We start from the raw sequence: 18254 nt of genomic DNA on the forward strand, positions 1-18254 counted from the left end.
AATGTATTCTATGTCTTCTGCACTTCACCTATCTAAATGTGTATTTTCAGTTCACACTGCTTATGAGTACAAGTTGATAATGCAGAACTAATAGAACAGTAACATACGCAACACTGCTGAGAACCGCTTTCTGACATATTGTGTGAGACATCAAAATGATCATGTAGTGTGTTCACACTGCGCAGTACGTAAAAATTTTATATACGCAATAAAAGCCCATTCATACACTAAATTAGCAAGAATGTGAGTGTGCTGAACGTAACTAACTGCCCCATCATGCACTGCAGCTCTTCAAAATACAATAACTGCAATGTGGAAGCTCGTACAATCCCCACTAGCCATTGCTGTCGCTACCGATAAATGTAAAATCAACCTGGGATACTGGCTGTATGCTTCAGTGTGAACATCAGCTTGGTTAAAGGCAACTAATGGTGTTAATTCAATAGGCAGTGTGTTGTTTGGGATCATTGAGTATGTAGTAGGAAGTACAGTAGGTGGTTCTAAGCACAGCAGGTATTAACTGATCACTTTTTACCAGATATGCCAGTGCGCCAACAACGCACCTTATCACAGCTCATCTTTAGACCCACAGTCTCACAAGTGTATTCAATATTTAAACAATGTCAGTGCTGGACAAAACACTGTCAATTGTCTGAAACTGCTCCAGTTATAATATATACAGCTGCAGACCCGTGCAGCATGTACCCTGCCCTTACCCATATGTCAGCTGTGATTGGCTGTAGCCCTCCTATGACCCTGCACTGATAAACGCCACGGTATAGACATTGGATGGCTGGATCTTTAATGCGCACATTGATACAGTAAGAATAATAATAATGATCAAACTTTACAACAGCATGAAATGCGGGAATGTATTGAAAAAGGAATAACTGTAGATCAATTTCTTCACTGAACCAAACTCTGTGTCCTCTCTCATTGCGGTCACTACATTTAACTACATGATCTAGTTATTTTTCAAGTTAATTTTCTCTTGTATCTCACCTCTACTGAGTGATTGCCTCACACTTTGAAAACTGCTACTATAAATCAACAACCCACAGGATTTGCATTGGGTTTTCTTTTTCCCCTTTTTTTCTGAAATTTTCACTTGTCTACGTTCTGTTTAGTGGCTCATTACAGACAGCAGAGAACTGTGCTCCCTGTACTGTGTTTTGTTCTCAGTTTTGATTTAGTAAAAAAAAAAAAAAGTATTTGTTATTCTCCAATCTGACTTCATCATTTATGAAGAGAATCAGTTCCCGAAATGAACATTTTCTCTTTGTACCTCTATACACTCTTCCCTGCCATTTAGAATTAGTGTTTTTACAGGGCCTCCATGTTATTGCAGCTACAATGAAGGACAGAAAATAATTAGCTTTCAACAAATAGGCGAACACGAATGAAATAAGTCGCCTCTATTCAAAAATATATGAGTTTGATTGGAACATTTAGGTCGTAAAAATTAACCTTACAAAGTTAATTAGCTTTCCTTCACAGTAATGAGATCAGCGCTGAGCCCATGTTTATGTCTTTTATTCACAACTGTCAGCTGATAGACTGAGCAACAGAGAGGTGGATGATGGAGGAGAAATAACAGACAGGAGAGAGATAAATGGTAAGATTAAGACTGCTGTTCAAACTAAAACTGTACATGTACATCATCAGACACGACCTCCTGCACCGACTCCCTGCATTTGTCCGCTAATGTTCTCATCTCCCCTCTCCTCCACCTGCAGCCACTGACTCCACAGACAAAGGCTTGTTCTTCTCTCTCTCACACACACAAACACCCACAGCTTTCTAAGAGTGAGTCACGGGGATGCGCTGTGTGTCCCTACCTGTCAATCAAGCCTCCATTAGTGGCTACTTGGCTGGGTGGCTCGGGGTCCACTGCTGTACAGTAGATGTAGATGGGAGATGACAGCACTGTGTTTCTTCCTCAATATACACATTTCCCATCCGTGTGTGTAGTATGTAGTGTGTGTGTGTGTGTGTGTGTGTGTGTGTGTGTGTGTGTGTGTGTGTGTGTGTGTGTGTGTGTGTGTGTGTGTGTGTGTGTGTGTGTGTGTGTGTGTTGAGACTGTGTTAAACGTCACCATGGCCACGCAGACCTCACACACTCAAAGACAGAGCCTGTCCAGCACCTGTGACAGTGTTTGACACAAACAAGTGAAAAGATGAGGACACATTTTTCCCATTTTCTCACCAGTTCACCGCGTGCGTGTGTGCATGCTTGGATACATACCATCACCCACAGCCACGTCCCTGTAGGATTTAGATTATATGTAAAAATCTAATCTTGCTTTGTGGACTCGAAGAATTTTGTGAGTGCGTGTGTGTCCCTTGTGCCCCCCCTGGAGCTAGGTCCTCATGAATCATGTCAGAGCAAATCTGCTGTTAAAAGAAGCCCTCTGCACTGAATAGAAAAGCCACACATGCACGCACAGACACACACACACACTCACTCACTCACTCACAGTGGCCAGTGGCTGGTTTGTAGCCAGCAGCAGTGAATCACAGCGGTCATCACTCGGTGTTTCATATGCGGAGCATGACAGACACAGATTAGTTGAGCTCTGCTGTAAAGCTGCCGTCTGCTCTGATCTCCTCAGCACCTTCTCCTCTAATTTTTGAAATCTCATTTTGTCCTCTCTCTGCATCCTCGCCTCTTGCCTCCCATAATCTATTTCCTCTTCTTCTTGTCTTTCCTTCTTTCTATCCTTCATTCTCTTGTCCATACTTGAAACTCCACCCAGCTGGAAGCCCCTTTTGCTGTATCTTATTTCTTTATTATGCAATAACATTTAACTTTGCAAGAATCAGGTCATTCCTTGTCTAAAGTGTTTCCATTTAATGCTACCAAGCAAACTATATCAGAAGCAGAGTGGCCATCTCTCTGTTTTCTTTCTCTCCTCTGTTACACATCCCCTCCTGCTGTCTGCGCCAAATTCCTTAATTCTACACTTACTCCATAACACTTCTGTCCTACGCACGCTTTATTTACTTGCCTGTTTTTACCTCCTTTTTACTTGTTCCTCTCTCTCAGGGTCAGACTCACATCATAATTTCAAATAATAAACATAGCAATTTCAATAGGGTCCTCGTCGGACGACGTTGTAGTCGCTTGGGCCCCGATTAATAATGGCTGGGAATTTGGTGCCTGGTAGAGCAGTAACCATGTAGGCTTTGTCCTGATTGCAGCAGCTATGGGTTTGAACCTGACCTGTGGCCCTTTGCTGCATGTCATCCTCTCTCTCTCTCTCTCTCTCTCTCTCTCTCTCTCACTCTCTCTCTCTCTCTCTCTCTCTATTCTATTCTCTTTCACCTCCTTCCTTTACTCCCCCAACCCTCTCCTGTTGCCTCCTGCGCATCTGAACCTTCTTCTGTCTTAGAACCTTGTTTCCCTTCTTCTACTCCTACTTCTTTTCTACACCTATCAGTTACCTGCATCTCCTTCCCTCTCCTTTTCGCTATTCCTTCTACTTCTCCTTTCTCTGCTCAATCCTCACCTCTCCCTGCCCTCTCGTCCTGCCTTCCTATCTTTCTCTCTCTCCTCTATTACCTTGTCCCCTTCTCCACTCCATCCTCGCCTCCTCTGGCAGCCCTAGGCACTATTTCAGCGCCTATTCGGTCAGTATGAATAATGCGTAGTGGAGCTGCAGATCAGTAATAAGGGATGTGATCAGCTCCTGCAACACAGAGATGCTTCAGGGTTAAAAGCAGTGCAGACAGTCAATTCAAGATATAAACCAAATTCTGAAGGAGAGACAAAAAACAGTACATGGTTGATGAAAAATGAAATTCAGAATAGATACATTCATAATTGAAAGTCAAGGTTCAATTCTAAGTAATTTCTTCATGTGATTTAACATTGTGTGATTAATTATCAGCCTGTTGCCTCCAGGTTGCTTCTAAGACGGGTGTGTGTGTGTGTGTGTGTGTGTGTGTGTGTGTGTGTGTGTGTGTGTGTGTGTGTGTGTGTGTGTGCGTGTGTGTGTGTGCGTGTGTGTGTGTGCGTGCGCGCGCGCGCATGTTGTAGGAGTTTGGAATAAATAATAACTCCTGTTAATCAGCTTTGTATAAATCATCGTTTGTTTTTCTTGAGGTTAAATACATTAATTCCTTTTCCAATTTTATTTTTTTCTCCCTTCTGTTTGTCCAGATTTCATGTGTTTTATTTGGAGTTTTTAGCTGTGAATCCAGTGAGAATCATGCAGCACGACATGATGGTTGTGAGTGTGTGTGTTTGTGTGAGAGCTGTAAACTGAAGCCAAGGCTGCCATCTATCGTTCCTGCATGATCTCACCATGACTGTGTGCACCATACTGTCACAGTGGAGTCGCACACAGAGCTACATTCATGTGACTCAGGTCTCTTTTTAAACACATCCATCACAACCTGTGTTCACACAGCACTATATACACATTTATACACTACACATATTACAAGTAAAGCCAGTGAGGCCTAAAGTGACAGGGCCAGAGTGTCAAGGCTTGTCGTGCCACTTCCTCAAACAAAAGGGTTTGTGGCTGTACAGCTGAAGGCAGAGGTGGCAAAAGTACTCATATTCTGTACTTAAGTAGAAGTACAGATACATGTGTAAAAAATTACTCTGGTAAAAGTAGAAGTACTGATTCAACTCCTTTACTCAAGTAAAAGTAAGAAAGTACAGGCTCTGAAATGTACTTTCAAAGTAAAAGTAAAAAGTAAAAATGAATTTTTGCCGTTAATGAAACCTACATCATTTGATAATTTTGTTAAACAAAAAAAGTTCAGACAGAATAATCAAGATTGAACTGACCAGAGGCAGTGTTTCCCAACGTTTGGGCCGCCACAGACTCTCACAAAATAATAATAGGCTAATAATAATTTTTAGACAGCGTTTCATCACCTCTCACCTCTGTCAGTCAGTCCACCTGCCGTCTCTCTCGCGTGCGGTCGCACCCACGTACAAGTACGCGCGCACACACGCACGCACGCGCACGTACACACAGACACGGGCACATGGACAGGTTGCTTTGCTTTGCCCCTCGTAAACGGTAAATGCGCTGATTGTACAGTGTTCAAACCCCCCGTCCCCCCGTCCCCCCGTCGGATAGTCCGACCACCATCGCTTCCTTCCTCCATGCAAGCTGCCTCCATGTTGCAGTAGGCTATACAAGTTGGTAACTCGGTTCTCTCTCTACCGCCCCCCCCTCCTCCTCCTCCTCCTCCTCCCTCCCTCTTCTTCTCCCTCTTTCCCTCTCTAGTTCGTCACGTCTTTTACCGGTGCTTTTACGTCGTGTCAAAAAAAAAAAGTAACGAGCCTGTTTTTACAATGTAAGGAGTAGAAAGTACATATTTTTGCGTATAAATGTAGGGAGTAAAAGTAAAAAGTCGTCAGAAAAATAAATACTCAAGTAAACTACAGATACCTGAAAAATCTACTTAAGTACAGTAACGAAGTATTTGTACTTCGTTACTTGCCACCTCTGGCTGAAGGATTATTCAATGATAAAAACAAAAGTGTTGTGTGAGGTTCCAGTTGTGCCTTCGCTCTTTGATTGTGACAGACTGACACTAAAGCGTGACGTCCGCTGTTGATGCTTTCACATTGTTAAAACATTCTCTCACATTGAAACTCTGCTGAAAGGCAAAACCAAAGTTTATGGTTTTTGTGCGAACCGTGTGTATAAATTACAGCAAATAGTTATAATATCATTATGCCATTACTAATATACAAATATATTCTCATATATTATGCCGTACTAATATTGATTTTCACAAGTTTACAACTATTTACAAATCCCCTCTCTAGGCTGCTTAGCTTGGTGACAGTGGTGGATCTGATTTGTAGAAGCAGATTCAATGGATGCACCACATATGCTGAATTATCTGCTGCACATCTTCTTACATGTTCAATAATTCCACAGTGGACTGGACTGAGACCTTCACACATAACATTTTGGCTGTGTTACAATCCACTGTGCACAACTACATGCAGAAAAATAACTTTGTGCTGTTATTGCTCAGATTTCTGAGTGCGGTTCAGTGCAATATGATGTTTGGCAAGTCAGAGCCTCTGAGTCAAAAACCAATATATTTCTTTACTTCTGACTCAATAATGTTCTCCAGGAGAAAATTGCATTCCTCCAACGTGTGTTGAAGCTAGAAATTATCTGGTTAGTTTTGCTTCAATTTTGCAGGATTATGTGATGGGCTTAGTTGTAAGAGGCTGCAGCAGACTAATGGAAGAGTTCTCTCCAGATGTATGTTTGCAGCTTCAAACTGAAAGACTATCAGTGCAGACTCTGTTGTACAGGTTTCTTATTAACAGCGGTTGCTCTGTGTTTAAACACTGGTCTTGATGTTTGAACAGGATATTCAGGTGCTACGGGGTTTTACAACAAAAGTGGGAATGTTATTTTACTTGAGTTCACTTTTTTCAAAGATGTGACTTACAGACATCATCATTTATATTGTTTGTACAGACTTTAGGTTTCCACATATTGACAAATGAAAAAACAACTGGGTGCTCATTAACCACTTTTGAAAGTCGGTCTGGTGTCTGCGGTCTGAAAGATGTTTTCTTATTTCTCCAATTGTGTTTAAGACCTCTGTTACCTACTGGCATGTTTCCATAGCAACCTCTAGTTAGGATAGAAAAATATTACAAGGTTTTGATAAAACTTAGCCCCAATTAAGTCAGCCCACACAAATTTAGAAGGCCAGAGTGTTAATCGCAGAGCTATTCTTCCCAGAGGGCTTTTTAGTCCAGAAATCTAATTTTGCATACTTTTCTTTTGAAAAGGAAGTTTAACAAAGTAAAGCCTAACGTGATTAACTGTTTGACTAGATCAAGGCAAAACCTGAAATATTTATCCATACCCAGAGCAGTGTCTCTCTCTCTCTCTCTCTCTGTGTGTGTGTGTGTGTGTGTGTGTGTGTGTGTGTGTGTGTGTGTGTGTGTGTGTGTGTGTGTGTGTGTGTGTGTGTGTGTGTGTGTGTGTGTGTGTGTGTGTGTGTGTGTTATATAAGCCTTTCCTCAGTGCAAACACATACAATCAAAGAGAACATAATAAACCCTGCACACACATTCACAGCAGCTCTCCCGTCCACTCACATGCAATCGCACATGAACATGAATCCCTTTCAATCACATTTAAAGAACTTTTCTTGGACATAAAGGGAAGATGAAACACACAAACAAGAAAACAAAAAACTGTCTAAAAACGGTGGGATTTACTGGAAAAGAGAAGCAGCGAGTGTTTTTCTGCTTGGTGTTGTGTCAAGTGCTTGTCTGCCAATCAAAGGGACCACAGGGGGAGGCAAACCAGACACTGTCATACATCATTAAATAGGGCTTGGTTCGAAAGCTGTGGATATAGCAATATAAAAAGTGCAGTCTTGTTATAATTGGGTAAATAATGACATGTCCAGGGGACAGTTTGAGGGAGCATGAGACTGACTGGTAGCAAACAAATAGATGTTTTAGCTCCTGGCTCCTTGTTAATAATGGATTTGTTAGGGTGCAGGTAAGCAGAGACTATATTCCACTATCCTCTTGTTAAATTTAACCTAGCTATCCAATTTATCATACAGACTAGGGGCTGTTCTGGTAATAACAATATTATATACAGGATTCCCCCAGTTAGTTAAGCTACATGCAACAGTAAATACAAATAAATTCATACAAATGCCATTGATTCTGAAATTTCATGCTGCTACAACAACAACATCTATCTATGAGCAACCGCTTGCTGGTGTGATCAATGAATGAATGAAGCATGTTTTATATAAAGATATAGTGGAGTGAAGACATCTTGAGCAGAGAACAAAGACCCACCAGCTCTGAATGTGTTGTAGTCTGAGTTTCATCTTTGCCTAGTATCCATTTATTGATCCTCTGGAGCTGAAAATTTGATCCACAGTCTGGTTGTGCATCTCTGTGACCTGTGACATAACAAAAGCTGGTTGTCCCCATTTCTTATCAATTTGAAAGTTTGATGGTGGAAGGAGAAAGTGTCATAACTCTGCATGTCTTTGCTAATAACTTATTTTATGGTTTGTGACTGATGTCAGAACAGGCATGTCTACTATAGCCTACACAGTGACCGCCCACAAACAAGATGCGGTTCAAACTACATTCGGCTGGTGGCCTAATAAAACATTCATTAAGTTTGTAAAGTTTCAACCAGCTCCATTAGAGTTATTTGTGTGGAGAGTCCCAGTCCAAGTCCATCTCGTACAAGATTTCTATTCCAGTCCAGCCGTGGAATGAAGTCCATACTGATCTGGGATGGAGAACCTGTATGAGATGCTAAAGGGTTTTACTGAGAACTGGCTTCTCTCCTTGATATGTATGTAACTTGATGTCTACTGAATATTACCTGTGTATTACAATTTGTAACTTGCTTGAGTAGCCATGATAACTTCACTAACTTGCTGTATGAATTGGCGAATGTTGCTATCACTGATTGGCTAACAGTCAGCAACACTGGTTGGTACATTGTGTGAATCTTGGTTGCTACTATGTGCAACCAGGATTTGGTTTGTTTCTGTTCGCTCTTGTGTTCACCGTTCAGTCTTGCTTCTTGTTTTGTGTTGAAGAGCCACTTTCACTGCACCGCGGGTGTTGTGGCCAAGGATGCATTTGTTTTGGTTTGATGTGCTGGTGGTACAGGGAAACATTCAGTTGACATTGACGAGCATTTACAGGCTTCAAGTTAAACAGTGACTATTGTATCTTGGTTTTATATACGTATTTTTCCCTCAATATTAACGAATGCCTCCGTCGACAGTCATTTCCCAATGTTTTAGTTGTTATCTCATCTGCATAAAAAGGTCTTCTCCATTTAGTCAGATGTTATCACAGCCATTTGACCAGCCTCCTCTGTCAAGCTGTGACACCTCAGCCGTGATGGGTGAGGCTTTTGGGAAATGGTGTGTATGAAAGGCTTTTAATACCAGAAATACAGAATAAACAAACACATTATACAACTAATTATAAAACAATTGAAGTGTTTTCAGTGTGTGTTAGTTGTTTGGGATCTTTAATGAGCCTTCCTCTGTGACCTATTTAGTTTCAGTTTACCTCTGGCTCTCTGTGAGGAGGATAATGAGTCACAGTTGTGTTTACAGAATGTTTTTGTTCCCCACCCCCCAAGTGAATAAAAGTTTTTTCAAAGCAAAATCAATTGTGTTGGGTAGATGGTATTGCGTGTCCTTCTCAGCCATCACTAGCTGTTCCTCTACTCCCACCTCCCATTCACTCCATCGCTTTTTCAAAAGAATTCATGACTATAGATTTCAAGGCTTCTGGTGGGCGCTAATATAATAGTGGCTTCTGTTATTAACAGGTCTAATACCAGAGTATCTTTCCACTACACAGGCACCATTAACAGAGATACATCAGGACATGTATTTGACTATATAAATCTTCATGGGTTATACACAGGTTTTGAACATGAACAAATCTAACAGAGCTATTAATTTTCTTTTGGGATTTAATTCTGCTCTAATATAGTTCTTTGTTATCAATGTTGTTTTTATTTCATGTTACTCCTGCCTTTTCTTTCATATTTTCTGTTTTAATTTCTGTTCTCTTTCAGAGAGGTTGCCATTTTGAAGGCCCTCTCTTTCTCATTCAGGAGATTTAGTGTTCTGGGGCCATTTGGAAATACTTTCACATTGTTGTTAGGGATGAATGCATCAATATAAAGTGACACCCAAAGGCTGACAACATTTTTTAAATGTTCAAGTTCAGACAGTGCAGCCCTGGAGAGTCGTAGCAGAATCATAAGGCCATGTCTGAACATCTTTAGCAGACTGCAACTCACACAGATAAAGTGCACGTGGTCAAGATCAGCTGTCTCCAGTGGATGCCCGGGTCCAGGATTCACATCGAGAGCCTCTCTGACAGAAACACTTCACAAGTCAAGGATTCTGCTGTGCCTGGTGGGATGAAACATACAATGATGAAAATTTGACATTGAACATTTGTAAGTCTCCATAATGGGGATTAGACATATGGATTGTGCTGTCCCTGTTACCTCGAAAAAATATACTGTATCTGCAGCAGGCATCACAAAGCATCAAAACAAATAACAGGGGAATTCCTGAGGCGTATCTGCAGGGCAGAAAGAAGCAGCAGCACTACATCTTTGGTCCAATCTGATAAGACTTCTATCAGGAGAACGTGAGTATTTTAATACCTTCATTTATGTAGAGACAACACCGGTTTTCTATTGATCTGCCAGTAATCCATGTGTCACAGTGCATGAGTAAAGGTGTGCCAAACCTTTCAATGATCACATCTGAGTCCAAGTACCTCTCAGCCAAGCATACAGTATCTTCCTGAAGGCACAAACACATGCATTTGTAAATTTGTGATTGTAGTGCAGATGAGCCTTTTTATCATTTCTGTCACTTTACCCCCTCCCTGAACTCCACCCTTGCTGCATCGCTTCCTAGTTTTGCAGGAAAGCACAGTTAAAAAGGCTGTTTTTGCATTCAGAAAGTGTTCAGACCCCCTCCTTTTCTTCCACCTTTTGTCATGATATTTCATTATGTGGTCCTCTTGCACTTGTTGAATAGATGCAGCACTTACACCAAGGTCTGACTGCACTAAGGCTTTAGTGATGCCCTTCACTAATAAAAAAACAATTTGGACAAAAGCATCTGCCAAATCAGTACATGTGAAATGCTACTAAGTGAAAATTCCATTTCTGAAAATGTAGCTATTTCTTTCACAAAGGGAAAACTTAAATATCACATTGACATATTTACTGTAGGAGTGAGAGCTACTGCAGATCACATTGAGAGCCAGGTCACCATAACTTGCACTGATGCCGAACATATCAGTCCACCAAACAACAGGAAACATCTGTAAATATTGGCATAGACCGAAGTACACCACATACACAGTGTTGAGACACCCACTCGCATCTTGGTTAAAGTTCACATCACATCAAGATAAGTGAAAGTGAGAAATGTTCCCCCCTTTTAAGGAATTGAATTAAAGGTCAAGATAAGTGAAAGTGAGAAATGCCCCCCTTCCCCCTTTTTTTGGAGGAATTGAGATAGCCAAAGAGTCTGGTAAACAGGATAACACCTATCCAACACATGCACGAGCAGGCAAGTCCACCCAACACAAAAACAAACTATCTTCGGTATAAAAAGGCATGTCAAGTTCTGTAATGTTTGGAGATATCTCTGACTACGCTGTGAATAAAAAGACTCCCCATCTGACATCTGCATCTTGGCCAACTGATTCCTCTTTTAATCCACCTCTTTCTGGCACAACACTACTTTCCGAGTTTCCAGTTGGCTACATAATCAGAAATGCCCCCTGGAGTTGTGATTCCACCTTGGGAACTCGGAGGAACTTCAGTCACCTCTACATGCAGACATGTTCTTCTCATGTATCATAAAATGAATGTGACTACTGTAGTAGTAAAAAGAGCTCTGGGTGGTCTGATGAGATAAGAATCCTATAAATGCAGTCCTGGGTATGGTTGGAGGTGTAGTCGAGTCCATTTAGCAGGGTTTCCAATTCATTAGCTAAAACAATTTTACAAGTAAAGACTTTCAAGACAATGGGCCCTAGTTTGCTGGCGCAGCGCAGGTGGCGCGAGGTAGCGCAGCCGGTCTAATGCAAGTTTCGACCAGCGCAGCCTAGCGCAAAGTCAGATTGGGAGATTTGTAGATCGCGCTGCGCTGAGATAGGCGTGGCCGCGCAGCAGGGGGAGGCGTCACAGATTCAGCTTGGTGCAGTGGAAGTTTTGTGCGAAAATGTCTCGCCGAGGTTGCGCTGAAAGCTCGCCACCTCCAACAGGTCTAGTCTCAGCGCAGGGCGAAGCGCAGCAGGTGCAGTGGAAGTTTGGCTGACTGACCTGCAGTGCACACACGTCACCAAGACCTCACAGGCAGATCTCCACAGTTCCAGACACATTTCAATGCAATAAATATCCACAATAACCACTATTTAATGCAACTAATGGAATCAACACGTGAATTTATATCTATATAGATTGTCCCGTCACATCTGACGTCAGATCAAAGCAGAGATCAAAGGCTGTGGCACGCGTAATGGAAACTCCACCTGAATTAACACAGCAGGGACGAACTGGCACTGAAAAGCAGCTGTGGATGTCCCAAAAGCAGGACTGAGGGTGAATGACTGCATGTCGCTGCCGTGTTGAGATACCACTCTGCCCTTGTGATGATCGCTTTATTTATTTATTTATTTACTTATTAATTCATTAACGCCAGCGACCACATCAGGCAGCCGTAATGAAAAACAAAACACAAATCTTCATCTCTCTTAGTCCACCACCACTGCCTCGGTATCAGATAGTCAGTATATAGCCTACTACAGTATACTCTCTATCACAGAAAAAAAGAGAAAAAAAGAGACGGACAGAGAGAGAGAGCGTCCTTTACGCGGATTTCATCCGTTACGCATGGTGTTTGTTTATCTTTGTCTCATCATCTTGCACAGGGTTTGAATAAATGTGAGTTTCTTTATTAGTTTATTAGTTGTTGTTTCTTATACTATTGGGCAGGGGTTCTCAGTGTATCAGATCAAACCTGATTAAAGCAGATATCAGCTTCGCGGCCGTTTCGGCTAATGCTGCGTTCAAGGCAGGCTTTTGAAACCGTAAGTTACAGCTTCAAGTCACAACTACGACTTGGTAGCGTTCCAGGTAACCCGTAGCTCGTGTTTTTACCATCCTGTTGTCTGTGAAAGTTCCCTATAACGGCCACTCGTAACTTCCGACCCGTGAACTCGTACCAGATCGAACTGGTATGACTTCACAGGAAGGAAAAACACAAAGTACGAGTTTCTTTGAACGCACCATGAGTTAGCAGCCCCCGCCCTTGTCAGGCATCAATTGGTCCTCGTGCTACGTCACCACATTCACGCGCATCCCTTGGCTGCACACACAGCCCTTCATGCCGTTCTCTCTCCTCATTGGATAACACTTGTATCCCACAAGGAAAATTTTCTCCTCGGGTTACAGCAGAGCAGAGTGACGGAGAGACTCGTGTTTAGGCTGAAATACTTCATGTAAGTGATTGCTGACGGAAAATAGGACTATTTAGGACTTATATTAACAAAAACATTCCACTGATATCTGCTTTAAGGATATTTGTATTATTATTAGTAAACTCATTGTTGGTCACTCTGAGCTCGGACCTCCGGGGAAACAGCTGTTTCCTCCTGGGAGAGGTTCGGCCTCTGGCGTCGCTGTTTCCTCCGTCCATGTCCAAGTATTTATGACAAACTTGCAGCGCGCATCGCCCTCCACGCAGTTAAAGGTGAGGAGAGGAGCTCATTTGATTGGTGAAGATCTGACTCGGCTGTGTCAAACCCACTCCACGCCTTTCTCTCCTCCTCCTGTCTCCCTCCCGCCCTCTCTCCTCCCTCTTCGCCGTTTGCGCCGGTGGGAGGGACGAGGGGAGGGCTTGCGCTGGTCTAAGTCTGACTGCGCGGCCCACCAATCTTGCGAAATGGACCTGGACCACACCCCATTGGCGTGGCGAAGCTGCGCTGAGGTTAGACTTCGCGCGGTCTACGAGACTAGGGCCCAAACAAACAAACAAATCTGAGTTAGCTCTTACCTGTAGCAGTAAAACTGGGTAGGTGGATCAGCTCTTGCTTGGTAACCTTTTGTTCTTACAGAGACGGTGAAGTAGAAACTTTATGTATGTATTTAATCAGTTTGAAGTGAAACTGCGGGAGGTGATACTCTGAAACTATACAATTCTAAATCTTCAACCAATACCTGTGTACATATGAACCCAGTCTCACTAATAGTGAGTCACCTGGGTCAGTCTTCAATAAAAGCTTTGTTGTACATTAATGACCATATGGTTGGTGTTATTTTTCAAAATGACCTGTTCATCTTTCTTTTCTTTAGCAAAAAGGTGTTGAATCTCTTTTTCACACATCTCCACATATACACCCACATGCGCACTCACATGCAGTAATGACATGATGCAACTCAAAGTAAGAGTCTGCTCTGTAATTAGATGTGCACTGTACTGGTCATTGTGGAAGACATGAACCCAGATTGCTTCCCACAATCATTATCACCTTTCCTCCGTGCTCTTGTGAGATTATCTGATCTGATCGTTCAACAGTGAAAAACAAGACACTGACCTATGTTGGATTCATCTAATGTATTTCCTGCATTCTATACTGTTGTTTCATGGTGTGAAGCAAAACATGTGGAACCTACATTTCCATAAGAGTAAACTTAAAGAGTGTCAATCAAGTAAATGTATCAATAGGCCTACAATTTATTCCCTTGACATATTATTTTACTGTGCATTGCACAGCTAAACTCAATATTGGCTAATTCATAGAATTTATCGTACAATGTCCTTGGCAGGGTTTTGCAGATAGCTGTTTCAGTTGATCACTTGAGAAGTCCTAGGCTTTGGTTCTAACTGTCAATCCACAATTTTGGTCCAGATAAATTTTTGCTTTTGACAGATACTTTTATACCCAAAGCGACTGACAAGTGAGAGACAACAATAAAGCTTAAGTGGAAAAAAGAGACCTTGGTGTAAGTTCGACATCTGCTCAATAAGAGCTGTTCAAAGTTGTTCCTCATCAGCGTTGTTAGGTAAAAAAAAAAAAAAAGTAGTCTAGAAATTGTTAGAAAGATACAGTGAATACAGTCATCACTGTATCTTTCTAACAATTTCTACTTCGCCATATTTTCAGTACAAAATGTCAACTTCTACACCAATTCCCCTTAACAACTTTGTTACCCAGTGCAAACTAAAGGTTCATTTATGCTCCCTTCACATGGGAACATAGATGTCTGTTTTAAATGATATATCTGTCACTGACCACATACTCCTCTGGTGTATCCTGTATAGGGTTCGGATGAACCAGTGAATGAACCGGTCTTGCACGAACCTCCTCTTCGTCTTTGTTACTGTCCAACTCACATTTAGTTCTCATCTGATCCCTGTCCATCTGCTCTGTATGTCAGGTGTCTGTCTCTGTGCCCTGATGAGATGACATCATACACATGTTCATAATTACTCACCAAAAAGTTCCCATATTTTACAAAGCTGTCGTCTTTGTTGTGTTTTGCTGGTCTGGCTTGAACTGTGGACAATGCTCCTTGATGCTTCACCCACGGTTTCTGGTGTCACTGCTACATTTGGTCCATATGGTGAATAAGATATTAGTTCTAAAAAAAACATTGTTTTAAGATTGAAAAAAAAAAATAGCTCTTGCATGTGCCAAAGAAATAAAGCTCTTGATCATGGCAATTAGAAACTCAGGGTCCAACTTCAGAAGAAGATTACTTTTCATTTTTTGTTATGTTGCAGTCTTATACTAAAATCACCTTGATGACTGGTGATATGGCCAGGGGATGATGCAACTGTCTGTCTGCGAAAGAAATCATTTCATGTTTCTATTTATTTCATTATTAAAATCCACTCAATTTAACAACATGCTTTCTTTCTGCCACAAAATCTGGGCTCCTCTTAATAAACTGGTTATAGTGTTGGCTGAGGGGCGCACAATGAAATAAGGCCATTATGATACATGTGGCCCGAGTTGAAATCATCTCACGGCCCACAAATGGTCAGCAGAAAGACATTTGTCCTGTTCTAACAAGGCTGCTGGACAGTGCATTTGTCATTTTCCCCTTTTCTACCTAAAATAAACCTCAATTTAATAAGGAGGCAGTAAGTCTGAATTTTTTTGGCCTAACAAGGTGGATGCCATTCATTGTGAGCTACCTGACAGCGGCAATGAGAGCAAACATTTTGACAGCGGGTGATTGGTATCAGTTTGTCACAATTTAACAAGGAGGGTGGATTGAGGATCGGTCTTCGTTCACTTGTCTGTTTGTCACAAGCATCATCTCAGACCCGGCTGATGAGATTCTGACAGTCTTGAGGGACCGATCCATTTTGCTGGTCTTCCAGGATTTCCAGTAAAAAAAAAAAAGGGACTGCCCTGGAGGTAAGCAACGCTACAATTACAGGTCAAATCAAATTGACACAATTGGTTCTGTGTAGTTGGTCCAAGGGAAGAAGCACATTTTTTCTCTTCATGCTCTTGAAAGAAGTAGTTCCACCAATGCACTCGTTTGCTTCTGCTCTGAGAACAAGGTGAGGTAATTTTAGCAATCTGAGGTTATTGTGATTAACCTAGCATAAACACAGCAAGGCTGGCTCGGCAGTTAAAAGTTGATTTCTTGACATAAATGTAGACAACAATTTGTGGTTTTAAGTTACATGGTAGAATCATTTCTTCTAATCGTAAACTGGAGCTCACCGTATCTGTCTGGCAATTAGCTCTATAGCCAGAGACACTGCACAGAAATAACTCCTAAAATTGCTCATATTTATAGCAAATCAATAAGCATGTTTCCCAAATGATGAACCCTTACTTTCTGTTTGGGTCAAATTTGATACGTTTTGACATTTGATAGCAGTAAAAATACCCTGATTTAATTATTTTACCCTGAAATTTCATGATTCTATCAGATTCTATCAAATTTAATCTCGACACTGTCACATGAACTGTCTCTGTGTTCCCACCATATTTCCCATATTCCCACAGAGACAGACACCTGCTGTCTTTGAAGGGTCATGGGGGAATCTCGAAACAGTGAAATAGTAAAAACAGCATAGGCATGATCATATATGGTGCACAAAGGGAACAGATATCACCCAGAGGTCAGAGGGTTCCTTGACACACATACAAGCACAAGCGCCTGCAATATAATAAAATAATCAACAAAGTAACAGATTTGAATCAAGTTGGGTTGGGAGGGAGGAGGCAGGAGGTTTACAACATTATAAAGGTACCTGAGCTGCTATCTAGTGACTGTTTTGTTTGTGGTAAATGTGGTAAATGTTGTATTAATAATATTGATATTTATGATATGGTTATAATGGTTGTCAGGATGTTTGGGCAGTTGGGTGGTCTTTAAAGTTGATTTAATGGTGAAGGTTTGGGAAACAACGCTCTAAACTGTGATGGTGATCATCATGGTGAACATTATCACACCTGCTGAACATCAAATTCACTAAGTCTTGTTTTAAAGTTAGGGTTCATCGTTTAGAGACCTTTCTTTTCTTTTACCCAGAATTGCAACCGCGTTAAACAGCAGATAGACAATTTAGAAGTTGCATAAAATAAATGCAAAGCCCTATGCCGAGTCACACACATTATTGTCAGTACCATTATAGCTCCATGGAATCCTCACTATTCGAGCCCTTTGTGTTTAAGAAGGAGTAATGACAATAGGCTGATAAAGGGAAGTCACCACATTAAACAGCATTAAGCCACTCAGTACCAGACGCATTACTGAGAGAGAAAAAGGGATGAAGAAAGGGATGAGAGCGGAGGGAAAATGACAGTGCAGCCCAGAGAAAAGAGCGAGGCAGTGATAAATCGGAGGACTAATCCAGGCTACTACAGAGGGATTAAATTGTTCTCTCGTTGCATGTTCGCTTGCTCCGTCAGACCGCGGAGGTTAAGCAGACCATTCTCTCCCTGTCCTGATTTTCTCCTTTTGTCTCATCCCCTCATCCACCTCCTGTCCTTTTCTCATCCCCCTGATGACATTAGAGAGGTGGAAGTCTTAAATCGAAGGAGCAATGTAGTGGGGAAGCTCAGGCCTCTGCAGAGTACCACACACACACACACACACACACACACACACACACACACACACACACACACACACACACACACACACACACACACACACACAAACACAAGAGTTGAGTAGATGGAGTGTCGGGCTAATAGATGTCAATTTTCCTGATACTCTGATAGAGGGAAGAGACAAAGAGACTGATTTCCCTTGTGTGTGTGTGTGTGTGTGTGTGTGTGTGTGTGTGTGTGTGCATGTAATTTATATGCATATGTGTGTGTATGCGTGTGTGATAAAAACAATTATCATCTTGTATTCAGAATCTTTTTTTTTATTTTATATTTCTTTTGTATCATTTGATCTTACAGCAATTTTAGGTTTTTATTCCAAGCATCATAATTGGGACTACACCACTGTGAGATGTCATAGTACAACCTGCATTGAGGACTACATTTGAAATGTGAATACTTGTTGGATTTTGTAACCAAATAGTGAAATAACATAGTTGTTAACTAGGGACACTGACTGGAGGAGGTGTTGATGGAACCACCAGACTGCTCCTAATGCTAGGTCTATTTTCATATGTTGTTATTCAGTTCATTCATTGCATCATATTAAGTGTTTGATAAA

The sequence above is a fragment of the Trachurus trachurus genome (assembly GCF_905171665.1).
Source record: "Trachurus trachurus genome assembly, chromosome: 7".
Classification (NCBI taxonomy): domain Eukaryota; kingdom Metazoa; phylum Chordata; class Actinopteri; order Carangiformes; family Carangidae; genus Trachurus; species Trachurus trachurus.